The sequence below is a fragment of the Mus musculus genome, chromosome 7, assembly GCF_000001635.26.
Source record: "Mus musculus strain C57BL/6J chromosome 7, GRCm38.p6 C57BL/6J".
NCBI classification, from domain to species: domain Eukaryota; kingdom Metazoa; phylum Chordata; class Mammalia; order Rodentia; family Muridae; genus Mus; species Mus musculus.
The window spans coordinates 136493875-136513367 of record NC_000073.6 but is presented as its reverse complement, the minus strand read 5'-3'; the positions used below and the strand labels follow the sequence as shown (position 1 = coordinate 136513367).

Here is a 19493-nt window from a genome sequence, read left to right as displayed (position 1 = left end):
CCTGAAATTGTCTTAGAACTTTAACACAGGTAACAATCAAATACGTCTGCTTACATAAATGCACACACAACAAGCCTGTGTATGGCACACTCCTGCTATAAATGTATGTGCCAGAAAGTACATGTAAACATTATGTGTCATGCCTATAACACAAACATATACACTCAGCCACCCATAGGAATATGAAATCTGAGAGTACACACCTGTACATATATATGTATGTGTACATAAATATGCACTCAATAGCCATGCGCACACTCACAAAAGCACTCATGTACATGTATTTGCAGCAGACATACACAGATCTATACATGAACCATTCATATATCATGCATGCATTTATATACAAAGAATGAAGGTATATATTGGCACACACTTGCAAAAGTCACACAGGCACATATATGTGTGTCTCATGTATGCAGGCAAACAGACAAAAGTCTCATGTGACACATGGATGTAAAGTGACACACACCTGAAAAACTATGCATGTATGTGTTCTTGTTCCTTTTCTGGTGCTGTGAAGAGACACTGTGAGCAAGGCAACTCATGAAAGAAAACATTTATTGGGGCCTTGCTTACAGTTTCAGAAGGTTAGTCCATGACCATCATGGTAGAAAGCCTGGTAGAAGAAAGGCAGGCATAGCACTGTACCAACAGCTGAGACCTTATATGTTGATATAACCACCATAAGGTGGCTAACTGGGAAGGGCATGGAATTTTTAAATCTCAAAGCCCACCCCTAGAGACACACCTCTTTCAACAAATTCATACCTCCTACTCTTTCCCAAAAATTTCCACCGACTGGTGCTAAGCATGCCAACACATAAGCCTATGGAGACCATTATCATTAAACACCACAATACTGTATGACATGTGTAAGTTAAGGCACATAAATAGCCTCATGTGTAAATAGCACTTGGATATGCACATGAATGTATATGTGTGTCACCAGTGTACATATACCCTTACATAAGTCCAATTAACACAAGGCACACATAGCATATCTGTATACACAATACACACTGCTCACAGTCATGTCTGTCAATGGACCGTTCACTGTCAGGACTGTGGGTGGAGAGAATAGCTCTGTTCTCAGTCATCCTCCTACAAATATGCCCAACAACTGGTTTTACTCTTAAAAAATAATCCTAGGTACCAGCTTCTGAGGGTTCTGAACAGAAAGTTCTTTGGAGTGGCAGCTGCAGTGTGAACTGCTCTCAGTAGCTGTGTCTGGACAAGCAGACTTTGCTTATGTGTTCCTGGATAAAGGTAGCATGGAGAACCTGTCTCTTCCTTGTGGGAAGACCCAGCATGGGTAACATCCTTTTCCTTCTGCAGCTTTGGGTTATAGCAAAACAGATTCTGCTTTCTCCCTGGCCCTTTCAGAGGCAGATGTAATACTTGATTCAATAACGAAAGTAAGAGTTGGGTAAATTCTATACTACCATGAAGAAGGAGGGAAACATGGAGAAGTCCTAACCTCAGCATTGAGCTGATAATATTCCTGGGTGGTCATCAGCTTTGTAGATGTCCTAGTTTCCCTTCCTAGACCCTCAACCGTATGCAATTAGCCCTGCTCTGTCGTGGTGCAGCCTGCTCTCTTGATGAGAGTCATGCTCTGGCATAACATGAGCATCCAAAGCCAAGGAAACAGGCAACTTCCCAAGAACTCAGCTGGGGCCACATAGAGAAGAACCTTTCTGCCCCGTCCATGTAGGGATACACAGACTCTTGGAGCCAAAAAGGGTTGACTTGAGCTCAAGGAGGTCACATGAACAGGTCTGCAAGAGCAAGCCTTATTATCTCGAGTGGGTGCAACCTTGTCTAGCTAACATGTCAATTATGTGCCACATTTTGTTGTCCCCTGAATGAATGACCTCAGAGAGTTGGCATCCACATTTCTCTCCACGCGCATTCTAGTTGTTTCAGACATTCAGCTCACATCTTTGCTCTGTGTAGTGGCCAGTTCGGTAAAGGAAGACATTGTGCTAGCAGCTCAGCGGCTACTCAGACATTTATTCCTCCATTTAACTGTCCAACAGCCTGGGGATAGCCACCAAGAAACAGAAGCAGTCTGTGCTCTCCCATAAACTTTCGATGGATGAGAAGAGTGACCTGTCTTCAGTGGGTGGGGCTATAGGGAGACATGTAAGTGCCAGCACTGATACAGGCTCCAAAACTGAGGGAGGTGACTTGTAGGGAGCCCCTTCCAATCATCTCTCTGGCTGGCTCCCCTACTTCCTTGCAAAGTAATAGAGTCTATCCCTTAGAAAACAACTCCTAGTAGGTCATCCCCAGGCTCCCAAGCTGTCTGTGGCTCTGTAAGGTCTGTAACCCCAAAAATGTACTCCTTAGTGTCATCAAGCTGACTCCCCATGTAACTTTGCCATTTCCTAGAGGGCCTCAGCTCCATTAACTTCCCAAGGGAACACAAGTACTGAATTCAAAAGATATGAATACATGACAGAACCCATCAGCTCATCACCTGGTTAAAAAGTAAGGTCCTTGTAGATATGGACTAGTAGAGCTCATGAGAAGAGACCATTTTATATTATGTGGATTGACCATGAACCCAGTGAAAATTGTCCCCTTAAGAAATGTACAAAGCGTGAAGTGGAATAGGTGTGAGGGTGATGTGCTTCCGCCACCCCCATCCCGCCTGGTCCCTCACCGACTATACACTCAGAGACATGGCCCTTCACCTCTCCTGGCCAATACAGTGGAGTTAGCCCTGATGATGAAGGCACAGCTGAGCCAGCCCCCAGGGTGTGAGAGCAGTCCTGCCCCTCACAGGCTGTAGCATTTGGGAGTGGATTCCGATCCTTGACTGGGTAGCACAGTAGACCTGGCTCCAGAGGCGTGTGTATGGGCTCCTAGGGCCTGAGAGCAGGAGAGCTGGCCCCGCCTCCTGCAGATGGCTGCATTGGGTGGCCTAACAGAGTCAAGATGGAGAGCTCTCCCAGGCTGACCAGCTCAGATCGGGGCTGAGTTGGTCCACACCAAAATCTCTGTCATCTGTGAATGGTTGGGACACGGGAAAGGGCCAGTCCTGCTGCTCCAAAGCTGTAGGATCTCCACGACACAGAGCAATGACAGGATAACCAGGAGGAGTCCAAGTGAGGATCCAATACTGAGGGTGTCACAGAAGCCAGATACCTTGAACTAGTCCAATCTGGAGAGAGTGTACTCTGTTGACACTTTGAATATCTGGACTTGAAAACCTTGGGTTTAACTTTCTGTTGTATTAAGCCACCTGTGCATATTAATTTGTCATGGCAGCCTTAGGAGGGTAATATACCATCTTTTCATTATTCCTGGTTAGTTTGATATTCTGGTTCTCTTTGCCTCTGTTGAGCTTTTTGTTGTCAGGGACTTATGAAAAGTTGTAGGATATGTCTTATTCTTCCATCAGTGCTGCAGAGGGATAACGCCTTCTCTTCATCACCAGTGTACCTGCTGGGTGACTTACCAAGGGGGAAGGGCAGGGCCTGTCTCCAACATGGCTCTCTCCTTGTTGTTATAAAATGTCCAGGAGGTGGGCAGAAGACCATAAGTATTTGCTGCATTAATACATTTCCACTGAGTCACTTTGGGATAGCCTGAAAAAGCAAATGGCTGGGAATGGTGGTGGTGGTGGTGGGGCTTATACTGACTGTGGTTCATATGTATGCATTATCCATTGTCCTTATAAGAAGCAAAGAATTCAAGTCAAACATTTTATTCAACATGTGTTCAGGACTGGCCTGGTAGTAAGAAGTCAGTGATGGACACATGAGAGGTAGCTCTCTGCTGAGGTTTGTAGAGAGGTAGTTCTCTGCTGATGTGGGTAGGCCTTCACACCTCATATGAAATAGAGATTGAGGCTTTAAGAGGTGATGGGTTATGAGAGGTCTAACCTCAGGAGGGGATTAATGAATTATATGAGGGGAAGATTAAGTATGTCAGGAATGAGCCCCTGAGAGAAATAGTAAGCCAAGTTTCTGTTCATCTCACGTGTAGCTCTTTCCTTTTGTCCTCTGTAAGACTCAACACAAGGATAGGAGGGTGCTTCCTCACCGGAATGATTGACCAGATTGACACGGCTCATCTGGCTGTCTCAGTGGGTGTCCCCCTTCCTCTGTCACCACTCCATGTGTTCTTGGAAGGATGGAATTCCCCAAAAGATAAAGGAGATAGAGGGGGGATCATTTTTTAGTCAAGAGCACATGAGTAGCGGTGCTCCTCTGCTGTTGATAGAACTCCAAAGGATCGTTCAAGGTCCATTTGTAGGAGGATGTAGATGAGGCTTCTAAGATTCAAGATATATTTAAATGAGGTGCTGCACATGGCAAGCTGCCTTTTTGGAAAACCAAACCAAACCAAACCAAACCAAACCAAACCAAACCAAACCTCTCCACACCTTGTCCCCTACCAGATACTCACAGCATGCATGCTCTGACACCTCTCTGCCTCCAGACCATGAGTCAAGCAAACATCTAATTTTGTCACCTCCCAGGCTGTGACACTCTGTCATCGTAACAAGGAATGGGTGAGTGGATCACCTTTTCCCTCAAGAAACCTCAGAGTCCAAGAGGAGAGGCTGACCTGCAAGCGACCATGCTTCAATGCTATGTTAACTACCCTCCTTGGCTGTGTTCCTAAGCAGTCGCTGTGTGAATCCCTGCATGCTGGGTGACAAGGGTTGTCCGTGTTAGCAAATAACAACTCAGGATGCCAAGTTATACACAGAATTCAGATACATGACAAATGCTGTTTGCTAGTGTAAGTGTGCCCCAAGCAATCTATGGGACATACTTAAACCAGAAAGCTATCCATCTTGTATCTGCAAGTCTATTTTTAACCAGGCACCCTTTGAGAGCTCTGAAGTCCTGAATTAGCCATCTCGGCAGTTCTAGGGAAGCAGTTGTAACCAGAACTTCATGGTACAGATAAACCAACAGAGGCTGGAGCAGCACAGGTCATTGCATTTTTGCATGACTTTAGTAACCATTTTGGCCACATGGGTGCACTTATGTCAGCTGAGCCCTGAGGCCCAGTGAGCAAATGGAACGTTTCCAGGGTGAACCTGTTGGCTTTGTCTATCCTTGCTCAGTGCCTTTGGGTAGAAATGGAGAAGAGCTTCATCAGGGGGTGGGAGGTGGTCATAGAAAGAATTTGGCAGCCATAGAACCTCGGACCCGTGAGCTGAAAAAGAAAATACCAGACCTGGAATCTTTTCTGTGTACCCCAGAGCTCCCTAGAGCAGTCCATTGGTGAAACAGCACGGTAGCGAGCCTGGGTAATCTTGGGGACCTCTGCTGACTGCCTCAGGAGCTCTCCACAAGTGTCCACCCACTGCTAAAAATCTAACTTTCTCTATGCGCTCTACTGTCTCAAGGGATTCTAGCAGCTGTTGGAGAAGTACCCACTTCAGACGGACAAAGCCCTTGTCTTGATGTCTGGTGTGCCCTGGACCCACACAGATTGCCTTCTATTCACCTTTATTTGGTTATCTTAGTAGTCTGTGGTGTGTGTACCAAGATCCACCAGATATATGTAGATACAAAGACACTCATTCAATTCTTTCTCTGCTCACACCAACGGCAGAAAGAGATGGGGTGGCTTTCTGAGCCAACCGCCCCTGCCTCTGCTGGCCTGACCACCTTCCTTAGTTGATTCCCATTCGTATGACCCTGTCCAACCTGAACAGTTGGGATTGATGATCTGAATGTCAACTGTGCCCATGTTTTGGAGAACAGCTACTGTCTTTATAGGACTTCAGTGACTCTCACTCTGAGACTGTCTTCACCACAGGCAAGAGCACAGAGAGGAGGCACACGGCCTCAGACAAGCACATCTCCTGATTCCTGAGGAGTCCAACCCTAGGGCATTCAATCAATATGTCTGGTCTCAAATTGGAAGGGCTTTGGAGAGGGCAGGGTGGGGCAAGAAGACCAGACTGGGTGGGGACCAAATGAGGGGACAAAAATTGATTGGTCTCACAAGAGAGGTTAATTCCTGATCAAGAATCGTGCCGGCTAAAAGGTCTTACAAATAAGTCCATGGCAGCCTTGACCCCAGGGCTGAGGGAGAAGCAGCCTCGAGTAACTGTGGGCATTGCTCAGTGCTTGCTTGGGCAGAGGGCAGGAGCTCCCATTTCGGGGAGGTCCCGGCCAACACACAGACAGCTGCTTGTGGAGGCCCTTTCTCATAAGGGAAGAAACCCACTATCAGGATACCTTGTAGACTAGTGGTTCTCAACCCTCCTGGAGCTGTGATCCTATAATAAGAGTCCTCATGTTGTGGTACCCTCACCTATGAAATTATCTCTTTGCTACTCCATAACTATACTTTTGCTGTTGTTATGAATCATAATGTAAACATCTGATAGGTAGGCTATCTGATATGCAGTCCTCAAAGGGGGTCATGACCCACAGGTTGAGAACAGCTGCTGTAGACCCTTCATTGTTATCCTGAAAAAACCACAAAGCATGCTTCTGAGGCCACAGAGACATCCTGGTAGAAACCCACCCAAGCCCACGCTCCTTGCTTATCTTTTTTATGTCATCCTGATGAAAGCGTGTGAGCTCTTGTAGGATGAGTTCCGCAAGAGCAATGGCTGAGCTCTTTGTGAAGCTTGGTGTGCTGATGCCACCTAGGCAGAACACTCTCACTTTTCATCAACCTCTCATTGGCAAACACTACAGAGGGTTCTGGGGACATCCTAAGGTCAGAGAAGAGGCAAAGGGAGGCAGAGATGACCTTTCTTACCTTGGTTCCATCCCATTTGTACTTCTTCCCTGACACCATGTGACTGACCTACCTCCCTCACTAGGATTGGTGAGGAAGCTCTGGAAGGGACTGTCTCCCAGATACCAGTGATGTTTTTCTACAGAGATGAACCAGCAACTCCTATGAGTAGGCCACAAGTTTTATACATGTTGGAGTTTCAGAATCACATATTCAGAAAAGACAAGTATATTGCTGATTTTCCCATGGCTGCAACAAAATACCTAAACAATCTACCTTAGGTTATTTTGGCATATGACTTTGTAGAGTGTAGCCCAAAGCTGTTGGCCCCAATGCTTTTGAGACTATGGCAAGGCAACGTGTGGCAGTGTCAAAGAGTGGTAGTGTACAGCCAATTTGCACACATACAGAAAATAGGCAAAAAAAATGAACCCTTGGTTGGGGTCTCAATATACCCTTTAGGTCATGCTTCTAATGAGTATAAGAACTCCCACCAGGTTCTACCCCTTAAAGGTCCCTTTGCCTCCCAGTGGTGCCACAGTGGGGACTCCACCTTAACACTCAGTCTGTAGTATTCAAGATCCAAGCATTATTATCAAATGGAAAGACCCATTGCAACCTTGTTTGAATGTCACCCTAAAGGCCAAAGGGTCATGCCTGAGATAACTCACGTGTAATCCACTCTAGACTTTAGTGACAAAATGGCAGAATGTAGAAAGAGTTGTGTACCTGTCTAGATACGTGGCTGTAACTAGTCACAGTATCTCAAGGTTGTTCTGAGAACAGCAGAGACCAATTTAGCTCACACTCTAGGAAGAGTTAGGCTCAGAATGGGGCTCACCAGGTGGTTGCTGACATTCCAGTTTCCACTCTATGTCCTGCAAGCAGCTGTTGGCGATGGCAGTCAACCTTTGTGTTTTGTGCCCACCTTGTGAGGAGTTGGTTTCTTTAAATCCAGAACCTCCCATCTCTGGAAGCACCAATCAGTGGTGAATAGCAGCCTCCCACATGCTCAGAGAGGAGACACAGTTGGATGCATCTGCCCTGCAGCAAAGAGCCAGGACCCAGGGCCAGATGGCCCAGTCATTTCACCCCTTTGCCAGCTGTGTGACCTCAGGCAAGCCACACATTCTCTGAGCCTTGATCCTCATTTTGAAATGATAGCGGTAATAATCACTTCCTCCTGGGTTGTTATGGGGTTGAGACAGCCTCGGAATGTCCTTTCAACACGGCACTTACCAGACGGCACTTCAGCAAATCAGCTGTTACTGGTGTTTGCTGAGCCTGAGTGTGGGGTGTGGTTGGGTAATGGATGGATGGGAAGAGCACAGGGTATCAGAAGAATGATGGAGCTGCCCTGTCTGTCACTCTAACTGGTGACAGCCCATAGGATAGAAGCATGAGAGTGGACCTTTATGGATAGCTTGAACCCTGGAGAGTGATGAGAGCTGTCAGTGTGGGTTCTCAAACGGTGACAGATGCCCCATGCCAGGGCAAGGTGTGAACACAAGGGACCTGGGTCGGGGGATGCTGTGGTGCAGGAGAGGAAACAGGCACTCTGCACCACTCCAGGAAACATAAACATACCTGATGCCTTAGTGAAGAGTGTTTGTACCATGCCTCTATCCCTGGGCCTGGGACTCCCTGCGTTCTTCAGATGTCTGCCTGGTGGCCAGTTTTCTGGGCCAGCTTCTCTGAAGATGCTGCAGGCCTGCATTCCTCTGATACTGGCAGTGCTGAGTTGGACCATTAATGGGGCCCTTTTCCCCCACCCCTGGTCCTCTTCCACTCCCTTCCTTGAGCCACCCCAGAGTCTGTCTCCTCTCTAGAGAGGAAACACTGCATCAGCTTATCTCTCCTCCCTGCCAGTCTGGGCTCTGGTGCCCAGGACTCTGCCTCCTTACACAGGATGCCCACTTGGGAAAACTTCACAACAACCAAGGAGTAGAGGGGAGTCAGGGAGGCCTTCAAGGTATAGATTCTGGCGACCACAGTCACAGTAGCAGGTGCTTGAATCAGGCTACACTCAGTCTTTCCTGCGTGTGTTCTCACCCAGCATGGACCATCAGCTTTCAATGACAGCTAGCCCTGTATGATCTTGTCTAATATTCTCTGAACTTTGAAGGATAGATACAAGTTCAACTTTAGAAAGTTTAGGGAATCCCAGAAAAGTATCTGTGGTCCATGTCATACAAAACACGAGAGATGTGGCCCCCTCTGTATCCTCAGATGCCACCCTGAGTTGTAAAGTCACTTTTGTGGCCTGTCTATAGATACCTTGGGCATGTGTCTGCTTGTATATGCATGCATGTCTGCAGATATGTTCACACATGTGCCTGTGTGTCTGGTCTGACATTTATTTGGAAGTTTGCGTTTCTTCCTCAGTTACTAGATGATTGGACAGATGATGAGAATCACTCTCAAGGTAGACTTCATGTTGATGAGCCCAGCCTCTTACCATAGTCCCAGAACTCTTAGATTGGTTTTAATAAACTGCATATTTGGTGCTAGAGGGTCAGATTGTCATTAGGTGGGCAATGAGACACTTCGTCATAATTGCAGGGGGAGAAGCAAAGTCAGCACCGACTGAGAGACCAGTTTCTGCCGGTTCCTACCAGCTCAGGCTGTGGACCAAGACATGCTATAGAATTGGACCTACATGTGGAGAGTTCTGAAGCATTGATGATGCCAACATGACAAGCTGTCACTTTGTCATATGCTCCCTGACATGACTAAACCTTAATGGTCAGGTGACTCCGGTGACTCTCGGCCAGTCAGGCTATGGACCAGGGTGAGTGGCAGTTGCTGTAATTACTGGAGAAGGAGGACCAAAGCAGACAGAACTTTACTCTCATTTTATATATTCCCAGCAGGCACCCATGTGACATCATTAATGCCACAGAGCCGACTTCGTAGTTAGCTCAAAATCAACAGTGTCACCCTACCTGGGTCAGTACCACCCACCTCCCCAGGCAGCCTTCTGAGTGATGCCCACCCAGGCAAGCCAGAGGGTGCTGCCCATCGATAGCAGGGGCTACAACCCAGAAAACGTCGGACTTCCCAAGTCAAAGTTGAACTACTCACTTTATTGTTCATTGATTTTAATCGTCTGCAACTTCATATCCAACCGCCACTTTCTGGACATGAACAGATACAGGCATGAGATTATGGTGAGGTAGGACTTGGTACAGGGTTATACTGAGCAAAGGAGACATGAGAGTCACTGCTACAATTGTTGGTAATGAATTTTGTGGGGCTGGCTCCAATCCAAACTAAGTGTACACACAAGCACATGCACACACATATGTGCATCCATTGTTCCGGGGCTAACGGCGGCGCTCGACAGCTTGCCTGGGGATGTACTGAGAATTCAGGTAAGGAAGCTTTCTGAGCTCTGCCAGCCCTTTTCTCCTTCTTTATTATTTCCTATTGGTGCTTTGGCATCTTACACTCTAAGTAGAGCCTTATAGATGCACCTCACACAGAAGTGAGTCTCCAAGCAAACAACCAGCCAAGAGGCCCCCAGCACTCAATGTCCGGGTTAATTTTTTCCAGGTGTTCTGTGGGTTTTAGGATTTGTCAACTTGTCTATTGTGGACCCAGTATGTCTGCAGAAAAAGTCCTAGTAGCAACTTCCCATGGCACTCAATGAGAACGTGGAGCTGAGGTCTTTCCAAGGAGGGAGGGAGCAAAGCTTCTTTTTCCCTGGGTCCAGAATGGAGAAAAGTAAACAAAACTGGTGCCCAAACTCGCAATCCCCTCAAAGAGAATTCCCGGCGGCAGAGAGTGGTCATCAAAACCACGGAAACGGGAACAATGAGCTGGGGGCAGACTCAGAAATTTATAGACTTTGGCCTCTGCCGCTACATATCCTGGAAGGGAAGAAAAAAGTGTTAAGAAAACAACCCGTGGTGGTGGATGTGAGGACTCCGGCTCTGGCCGGCTGACACATCGACCCTGGGCTTGACCTCCGCAATCTGTTTCCACAGGTAATTCCATGGCTCCCAGCCAACTCTGAAAGCCTTCCTGTTTGGCAGCTGAGAGAGAGGAAGTGCCCCCCAGCACAGGGCAGCCAGGGCTCCACACCCCGGCTCGTCAGCATGCTTGAACCTGGGTAATTTATACTCTGTTTCATCGCCTCGTCCTACACACATGATGAAATTTATTTCTACTGATAACCGGGATTTTAGCCGTGCGGTGCTGAAGTCAGTGTGATGAGCTGCCCCGTTTCTGTTGTTGTTGGAATGTGTGCCGGGTTGGCCTGTGAAACTGATGAATGACTGCCTTGGCAGATTCATAATCCAGGGTTTGGTGCAGCTGTGGATGAAACTAATAGCTAGCAGGGACCACCGAGGTCCCCGAGCTAATACCTGTCTCCTCCATCACAAATTGATGGCATTAAACAAAAAAGTTGACTCTTTTCACATCCTGCCAATCTAATTTTGGTGCCCCTGCAGCCATCCCAGCATTTCGTGGCACAGAGGGCGCTAAATGTCGCCTGTGGGATGGGGAAGGGAACATCTGTCATCCCCCTCCGTGTCTGGAGGTGGGGGTAGCAGGGCCGGGCACCCCTGCCTGTGGGCTGACTACTGTGGCCGGCCGGCAGCGCCCCACGCTGACTGTCCCCCAGCTTGCCTCTCTGGGCTGAGCATATGGCTTCGCTCTGCTCCTACTTCCCAGGGAACCGGGACAGTCGAGGCATAAACTGCCTTTACTTGTTCTGCTCTCAAAGGTTGGATGCAAGGAGGAAGGTCCAAAAATAACATCAGCGTAATAAGTCATTAGTCATTTTTCACTGTACATATGTTAACTTGACCTGCCGTATGTTAATTCATGCAACATTGGCCTCACATATGGCTACAATAGGAATCCCAACTGGTACCTCCTCCGGCTCGGCGCCTCATTACAGCAACTGCCCCAGCTCCATCATTAACACTAGGTAAAGTTCTACTTCCCCATTTCTTAGTTGGCCAGGGGTCAAATGAGGGCCAAACAAGAGTGGAAAATAGAGGTTAAAGATACCCACCAGACCACTCACACAGCCTGGGTAGGAAGCCAAGTATGGTCGAGGATAGCCCAGTGGGCTCTGACATGATAGGATCTTCTGGCTGGTACAAAGAATTCATTTTACTTAGAGCCTGTCAGTCTGAGCACCTGTCACTCACCCGCACGCATGTGAACCCCTGGCTACAGCAGAGGTGGCATCCGCAGCCATGCTGGGCCCTTTGGTCACTGTTGTTCCCCTGGGGAGGCAGCATGAGCAGAGTCCGGTGCTGAGGATATAGACAGGGAGAGTGCCTACACCTGAGCTCAGTTCTCCCCTCTGTAGGAGGAAATAAGAAAGGGCAGGGTTTGTTTCCTCGGGGTCACCCGCATCCTTTCAGGTGGGAGGCCATCATTGCAGTCTCTCAACCCTGGTTCTGATCCGGGGGCCTTCACAGGTTGTATCACATGCTGGCCTTCCACCTCTGAGCACCAAGTGCTTGTAAGAGTTTTGTGAGCATCAGGCAGTATTTCCTGAAAGGCCTGGCTGGGCTATAGCCAGCTTCAGTACTTACCGCTTCTTATATACAGAGAGCAGCCATCTCAGTGAGAAATGCAGGCAAGCCTCCTTCCTTGGAGGAAAGAAGAACGGGGAGATAGATGCTCAGCCATCCACACCCACCTCCCTCGAACAACTCCCTAAAATGGTTTAATTATGTCACAGTTAAGATTTGCTTCTAAGTAGCTCTGCCGGGCCTAGTCTTTTTCAAGAGGTATTAAAACAAAAAGCACTCGGTAGAGGCTGCTGCGAAGTCTTGGTGAAGTCATAGGAGCGGAGGACCACCCTGGGCAAGGAAGGGGAGTACATAGATGTTAATCATCCTTTGGTAAGTGCCCGACCTTCCTTTTCTTCAAGCCCAACCGGTTAGCCAGTAATTTCTAATTGTTATTAATTTCTAGCAATTAAAAATTGTGGCTTTCTGTCAGCTTTTAATTTGATGAGCAGGCCTACCGGTGACACGGAGGCGGCAGCCAGGTACCATTTTTTCGCAGGAACACGGGATGTGGTGTCCCTTCCTTTCAGCGATTCCAACACAGGCTCAGATAAAGCTCGTGTTTGAACAGTACCTTCTATCAAATACATTCATTACGTTACATGCTTCACTTGATTAATTATATTTAAAGAAATTGCGGGCACTTTGGATCTTCTTCTTATAACATTACTGTATGCCACAGATCCCTAATTTCAAGAAGAAAAGAGGCTGAGGGCATTTTTTCAGACTCTCCCGGACAGCCGGCTCCTTTCCCCTAGGAGTTGAACGTATTCAAATGTATCTCCATCAATGAGCACGGTAATTATGAATTCAGCACTAATTAGTATATACACTACTTTCCTTGCATATTTGATTTCCACAGTGAGATGGTAATAAGGGAAATGCCCATTTTTGTCCTATCTCATAAAAATTCCACAGTGTTAGAGGGGGAAGGGCAGATGGTGAAAGGAGACTGGGGATGCATTTAAATATGAAAAAACTTTACAGATAATTGGTCTGGTTACTGAGGGTATAAAACAACACTCTTACCTTGCAGTTAACATTCTGCCAGCTAAATATGCCGCTTTAAGGACACACTGTTCTTATTAAAAGTAAAATCTTTAGTGGGTTTTTTTTTCCTCCAATCTGACCAGCCTTTTTTTTTTTTTTTTTTTTTTTTTGGAAACCTCTCTTCTTGAAAAAATAAGCTGCTTGCTGGAATGTTGGTACTTCACAGCTTCCGGAGAAAGGGCACCAGCCTGTGCCTCAGTCAAGAAAATTACAGCCAGGGCCTTTGTAAAAGCTGTTATTTAGAGCAGCGCTAGGAGATAGATACATTTGTTAGGGCTTTAAGTGCCAATCATTGATTTGAATATAAACCAAATGATGTGTTACAGATGTAACAAGGTTTGGCTGCCAAGGCGTACAGAGGATGCACCCAACTTTTTCATGGAGAAGACTCTGGAATTAAGTGTACTTTATGTGCCCTTGTTATTGTGTTTGCTGACCTCCAGCATGGTAAAATGAGAGCCACTGCTGAACAGTTCACCAGCGTTCTAAAGCCCCCGGAAGCTGGCAAGCTGTTTGCTATTTACCCACTAAGCTGCTTCTTTATCAGGAGGCTGAATTCAGAACCCATTAGACTTATAATCAAAGAACCTTAAAAAAATCCCCAAGTCAAAGCGTCACGCCAGCAGGAGACACAGGCATTTCCAGGCATGGCGAACACTAAAGCTACAGAAAGCATAAAGAGTAGGACTTGTGCATGAGTGTGTGTGTGTGTGTGTGTGTGTGTGTGTGTGTGAAGGAGAGGGGCGGGAGGAAGGAGGGGAGGGAACATTTTCCTCTTGTGGGTGTTAGTAAAACAAAGAGGCACCTTTACTCGACATCTTTAGCAGGGCAGCCCTGAACTTTGACTCCAGCTTGCAGCTCTTCTGGGGCTGCTTGGTGTAGGCTCTGGTGGAAATGAGTTCCTTAATAGAAGCACTTCTCAAAAGTAGGTCACTCTGGAAAAAGACTCCATCGGAACCGTGTGGCTACCTTTACTTCCTTTCTCACATAGACTAGAGGTGGCCCCTGGTGCCTTCTGCTCAGCTGGAGAGACTTGCTATAGCAAGGCAGCCCTGTTGAGCTTCTGTACTGGCTTTCCCTCAAAAAGAGGAACAAGAGACAGGAGCTTTGGCAAAACATGCAAGGACATAAAGACAGGTCCACTGGCCACCTGACACCTCTCCCTTCTCTACGTGGGACTTGCGGAGGGCAGTGTCAGAGGCACCTGCAGAAGGGAGAGAAGGATTCAAGGCATTGTTGTCTAAGCTATCCTCACATAGTGGTACCCAGGTAAGGAAACACCAAAAATGAATTCGTAGCTTCAATTCAGTCTCCTCACCTTGGTACCCTTGTCATGATTGGATCTGACTCAGAATCCCAATGCTATCTGCCTCCTGATTGGTTTAAAGCTGATTTGGAGTCTGTCATTTACCTGTCTAGTGATGTTTATTTAATGAAAAGGCCAGTGTGTAGTTCCAATGGTGGCCTTTTGTCCTTGCTTTCTCTGTCATTCATTTTATAAATTGGCCTTTTATTAATGTTTCAATTCTGGCATCCAGAAGAATATTCTTAGCAGAAAGCAGGTTTTCTATGGCAGTTCATCTGGTTTTGTGGTAGGAAACTTAGGCATTAGCCAGAGGCATGGGAGGCTGAGTGACTTGGGCTGAGCTGCTTCCAGGTAAGATGAGAGGAAGAACTCACCATGAAGGACAGGCTCCACGAGGGAGCTGCCCGGTGGAGGATCCCCAGGACACCAGAGTCTTTTCAGAAAAGGCAGCTCCAGACTAGGAAGGGGTCTCAAACTGTCATTGTCCACACAGCCTAGAGGACAGTGACCAGATAGAAAATCCTCATCACATCCAAAGCTTAGTGACCTTTTATGGCAGAATGATACCAGCCAAATAGGACATTGGAGCCACCATAACCAAAACAGCATGATGTTATTTTGAAATAAACAGAAAACAGTTTTTGAAATAAAAAATAAAAGAGGTTTTGAAATTTCCCATGTGCCGTCTCTACCATAAGAGGTGCTCTCCTGCCTCTGTGCCCCTTGCAAACCTTGGGTTACATGACTGGAGGGAAGGATGATAAAATTATGAGAAGAGAACTGAGTTGATGGCTCAGTGCTTGTTTGCACTGATGATGAGGACCTGAGTTCCAGCCTTAGACATCATGGCTTAGAACAGGTAAACTCCGGGCTCCTTGTCCCGTGCCAACCTAGCCTAGTTGGTAAGTTTAAATCAGTAACAGACCCTGTGTCAAAAGACAGAGTAGACAACGCCTTAGGAACAATGCCTTTCTTGTCTTCTGGCTTCCATGCACACATGCACACGTGCACATGAAAACACTCATAGGAGTACACACACACACACACACACACACACACACACACACACAGAGAGAGAGAGAGAGAGAGAGAGAGAGCGAGCAGTCTTTTGGCAAGTGTATGGTGTTTCTATGATCTATCATAATTACAGCATCAACGAGAGAGGCCTGAGGTATCCCCACAGAAAGAGTGACATGGCTTCTCTGCAGGACTTATGAGCATAGACTCTACTGAACAAGTTGTTATTGTTTAGCTGTGGCACGCAGCTGATGCTGCAGGTCTGGGAGTGCCACAGAGTGCAATGAGTTTGTGTGGTGGTATGCTAAAAAGGATGCAGCTTCCTTTAGCACGAATGCCTCATCCCAGGATTCGATCTGACTGGGGCGGGTTTGAAGAAGCTCCACAGAGAAAGAGAAGCTGGATGGGGCTACGAAGGCTGCAGAGAACTTTGCCGAGGACGAGAAGATGAGGGGAACATTTTAAACAATGAGTCTAGAAGTTTCCTTTCTAATAGATCCTCTGTGATCAATTTGGGCAGGTAGACTGTTGGCTGCAGGAGGAGAGTGGGGACAGGGGTGGGGACGGGTGTGTGTGTGGGGGGGAGAACTTTGAAAGTCGGGCAGGACCACACTGCGATGGCTCCTTGTGCCAGGCTGAGGATCCTGAGAACAGTTCTATGGAGCCCGAGCAGAGCTGTCAGCCAGAGTGTGCTTCACTCAGATTTGCATTTTACAGAGATTCCCCCAGCAGCAGTTGGAGGCTCTGCTGCAGTTGTCCTTACTTTTATGTCTACTTGGGCCACCCTCCAGGGACCCTGCATTGTGGGGCCCACGTTGCACACGGTCTCAATGTGAGCGGGCAGCTGTGACAACATCTGGACCAAGCATGAGGGCGGCATTTGGCGCGGAGGAAAAACTGAGAGCAGGGAGGGAGATGAAACCAATAATGGGTTTTTTAAGCATTTGTTTTATTCTCGCTCTAAATGCGTACCCTCCTTTAACCCTGTGGATGGAATTCTATTGTGTCCAAGTCCGCCAGCATTACAGACTGTTCTTTCAGAAGCCTGTGTCTAGGAGCAGGATAGAGGCTGTTCAGAGCCACCTTTCTTCAGCCTGCTGGGCTTTGGGGCTACTCGGTTGCCTGGTGAAGCACTGAGGAGTATTTTTAGAGCTGTAGTCAGTGGGAGGAGAAAGGATTTGCCTTTTAAACACAGAGCAAGCTCTGTGGGCAGGAGGACACCTCTCACATTGTGTTTAGATCTTTTCCTTAATCTAAATGCCAGGACAGAACCCTTTCTAGGAAGTGAAACCCACACGATCGTACTTATAAATAGCCCAGCGCTGCTCGGCAAGGAACAAAAATACTCACCCTGGCTCTCCTGCCACAAGTGCCGGCTTGGAAGGATGCTGTCATCAGATCACTCATACCCTTTCCCCAGTCATTGTGGGCAAAGACAATGCCATCTTCCCGAAAGGAAACAGCCATAAAACCTCCTCCATGACTTCCTAAAAGAGCTTTCCCGTTCACACTGAACATCACAAGCCCCCTCCTCCACCAAGCCCCCCAGCCTCTGGGACCCTGAGACTACAGCCACAATTCAAGGCTTAAATACCTGCCTCTTCCTGAGCAGGGCTTAGGAAACTGCTTCCCAGGCCTACAAAGCTTTCTCTCCCTCTCCTCTTTCTTCTCTTTCTCCAAATTGCCCTCCAGTTCCTACACGCAACAACATAGATGATAAAACTGCAAATGTTTTCATAACTGGTCTGACTGGCTTAAAACAATATTTTGTGATTGCTTCTTTTTCATTAATAGGTAGAGATGTCTTTCTTTTTTCTTTTCTTTTTCTTCTACCTCATTTTAAACAAACGATCTGCTTTACGGCGGCCGCGCAAACTCACCACGACTTCACAGTTTCGATCAACGTGAGTACACCTGTGCTGTAAACTCCACTTTACATGAAGCAGGCCGTTCGTGTTTTATGGCCCATTTTCCACCCATTGTTGTGGAGTCATGCCATAGGTGCCCTGTAATGTGCTGGGAAGGTGGACGGCTGGAAGATCAGTTTAACAAAATGGTCTAATTTTGCCAACTTTAGTGCCAAAATCTGGATTGAAAAATGCAGGGCTGGTACCCCAGGAGACGCTCTGTATGATGTCACTTCCCTGAGAATGGCCAAGATAAACATCTATTTCCAGACCCCTTGCACTCTCCTCACGAATTCAACTTCATTTTCAATCCCCAAATTACAGTTCCTGCTTTCTAACAATTTTAATGTTAACCTGGTTGACATTTGAACTCTCCTGACTTTTTCTCAGACTCGAAGATTTTATTACATTGCTGGTGGAGGAGACAGAAATTCCATTCCAAATCTAATGACTCTTTTGGAGCCCGTGAGCCTGCAAACTTTTAAAAACAACGCAAGGCAGATTGAATGGTCCTGCCAGCAGGGAGTGGCAAGCGCACAGATGGGTCCCACGGAGCTCTGCAAGGTGGGCCTGGAGACTCATGCTTCCTAACTCGGAAGGAAGTGGAACAATTTGTTTTCTCTTCTTAAATGGGAAGCTAGGTCAGTTTGCACCAGTGTGAATCTGTGCATTTAGAACAAGGCTCTTTGAATAAATCGAATAGTTATGGTGAGCCTGTTCTATTTGGCAATGCTCCCAAGATACACAATCTTTTGGACCTGTTGCTCACAGAGAAAATTATTTCAGCAGCGCCTGTGATTCACCAGCTCTCCCTGAGTGAGCTCTGTGCTGGGTGAGGCTGTCACACCCATTCTATGAGTCTAGACACTGAGGACTGCCTATGTGGGAAGTTACACAGATGTTGCTGCTGACAGTCTTTCAGGCTTTCAGGGGCCAGATGGTCATCTGCTTTCTTGTGTTACCCTGGCACGGAACACAGACAGTTGCTCACATATCTTACAGATATAACAAGTGTCAGTGAGAGGGCGAGTTAAGTGGCAGAATGAAGATTCATAGGCTGACTGGCTTAGTAGCCTGTTCAAGACATCCTACAAAAAAAAAAAAAAAAAAAAGACATCCTACAATGCATTAGACTGTGTTCTCCCGATCATAAGGACAGGGCCAAGTCATGAGATGCCCATGCCTCCATATGCGTATGGAAAAAGAGTGTGAGACCCAGGAGACCCAAGCAGACCAGCACAAAGGGACAATGCCAGCTGAAAGCATGATGCCACCAAGGGCCAGAGGTTGAAGTTATGTGGGTATAGACTGAAAGCATGTCCTGGGGCTGTTGTGACAGTGGGGTTCATGGCTGCATTCCCACTACTTTCTCATTGACTTTGCTTTGGCAAGATGGGTTCACTCACCTAAATTGACCTATGAGCACTGTTGTATTGCACAAATGTGGCCTGGGATGTGTGGCTCAATTGTTTTGATATGCTGTAACAAATGCCCCCCTCCTCCTCATCTTCCTTCTCCTTCTCCTCCTCTTCTTCATCCTCTTTCTCTCCCCCCTCCTCCTCTACCACCACACACATGTATACACACACACACACACACACACACACACACACACACACACAGAGGAAAAATAAAAAAAGAGAGAAACACACATTAGAATATTCTATTTGCATAAATGTTACATAAAGGGAGAACACATGAAATGTTATTGGGTGGCCTTTGGTATGTAGATCTCCCAAGAAGATTTGCCAATCGGCAGTTGCCCAATTGCAGGTCATTGTGCCCCTTTCTTATGGAGAAATACATAGTTGGTAGGTGGCTCTGGCATGTAGACTGTCTACATTGGGTTGGCTGAGATGTGTGCTCGTGGGGTAGTGGAAAGACCTCTATATACTTAGGCTCTCAAGGCTCCCAAGTTTTGCCTCTTCTTGTCCTTGGTGAGATGGC

The 19493-nt window shown here is 47.1% G+C and overlaps 1 long non-coding RNA gene across 1 annotated transcript; it reads right to left on the bottom strand.

The window, feature by feature from the left end:
• Window positions 1-9813: 9813 nt before the first annotated feature.
• Window positions 9814-17152, bottom strand: Gm29931. The gene is made up of 2 exons (XR_378582.3): window positions 16990-17152; window positions 9814-10601 (listed from the first exon to the last, which is right to left on the bottom strand). It is a non-coding gene; the product is annotated as a predicted gene, 29931 (long non-coding RNA).
• Between the last annotated feature and the right edge of the window lie 2341 nt (window positions 17153-19493).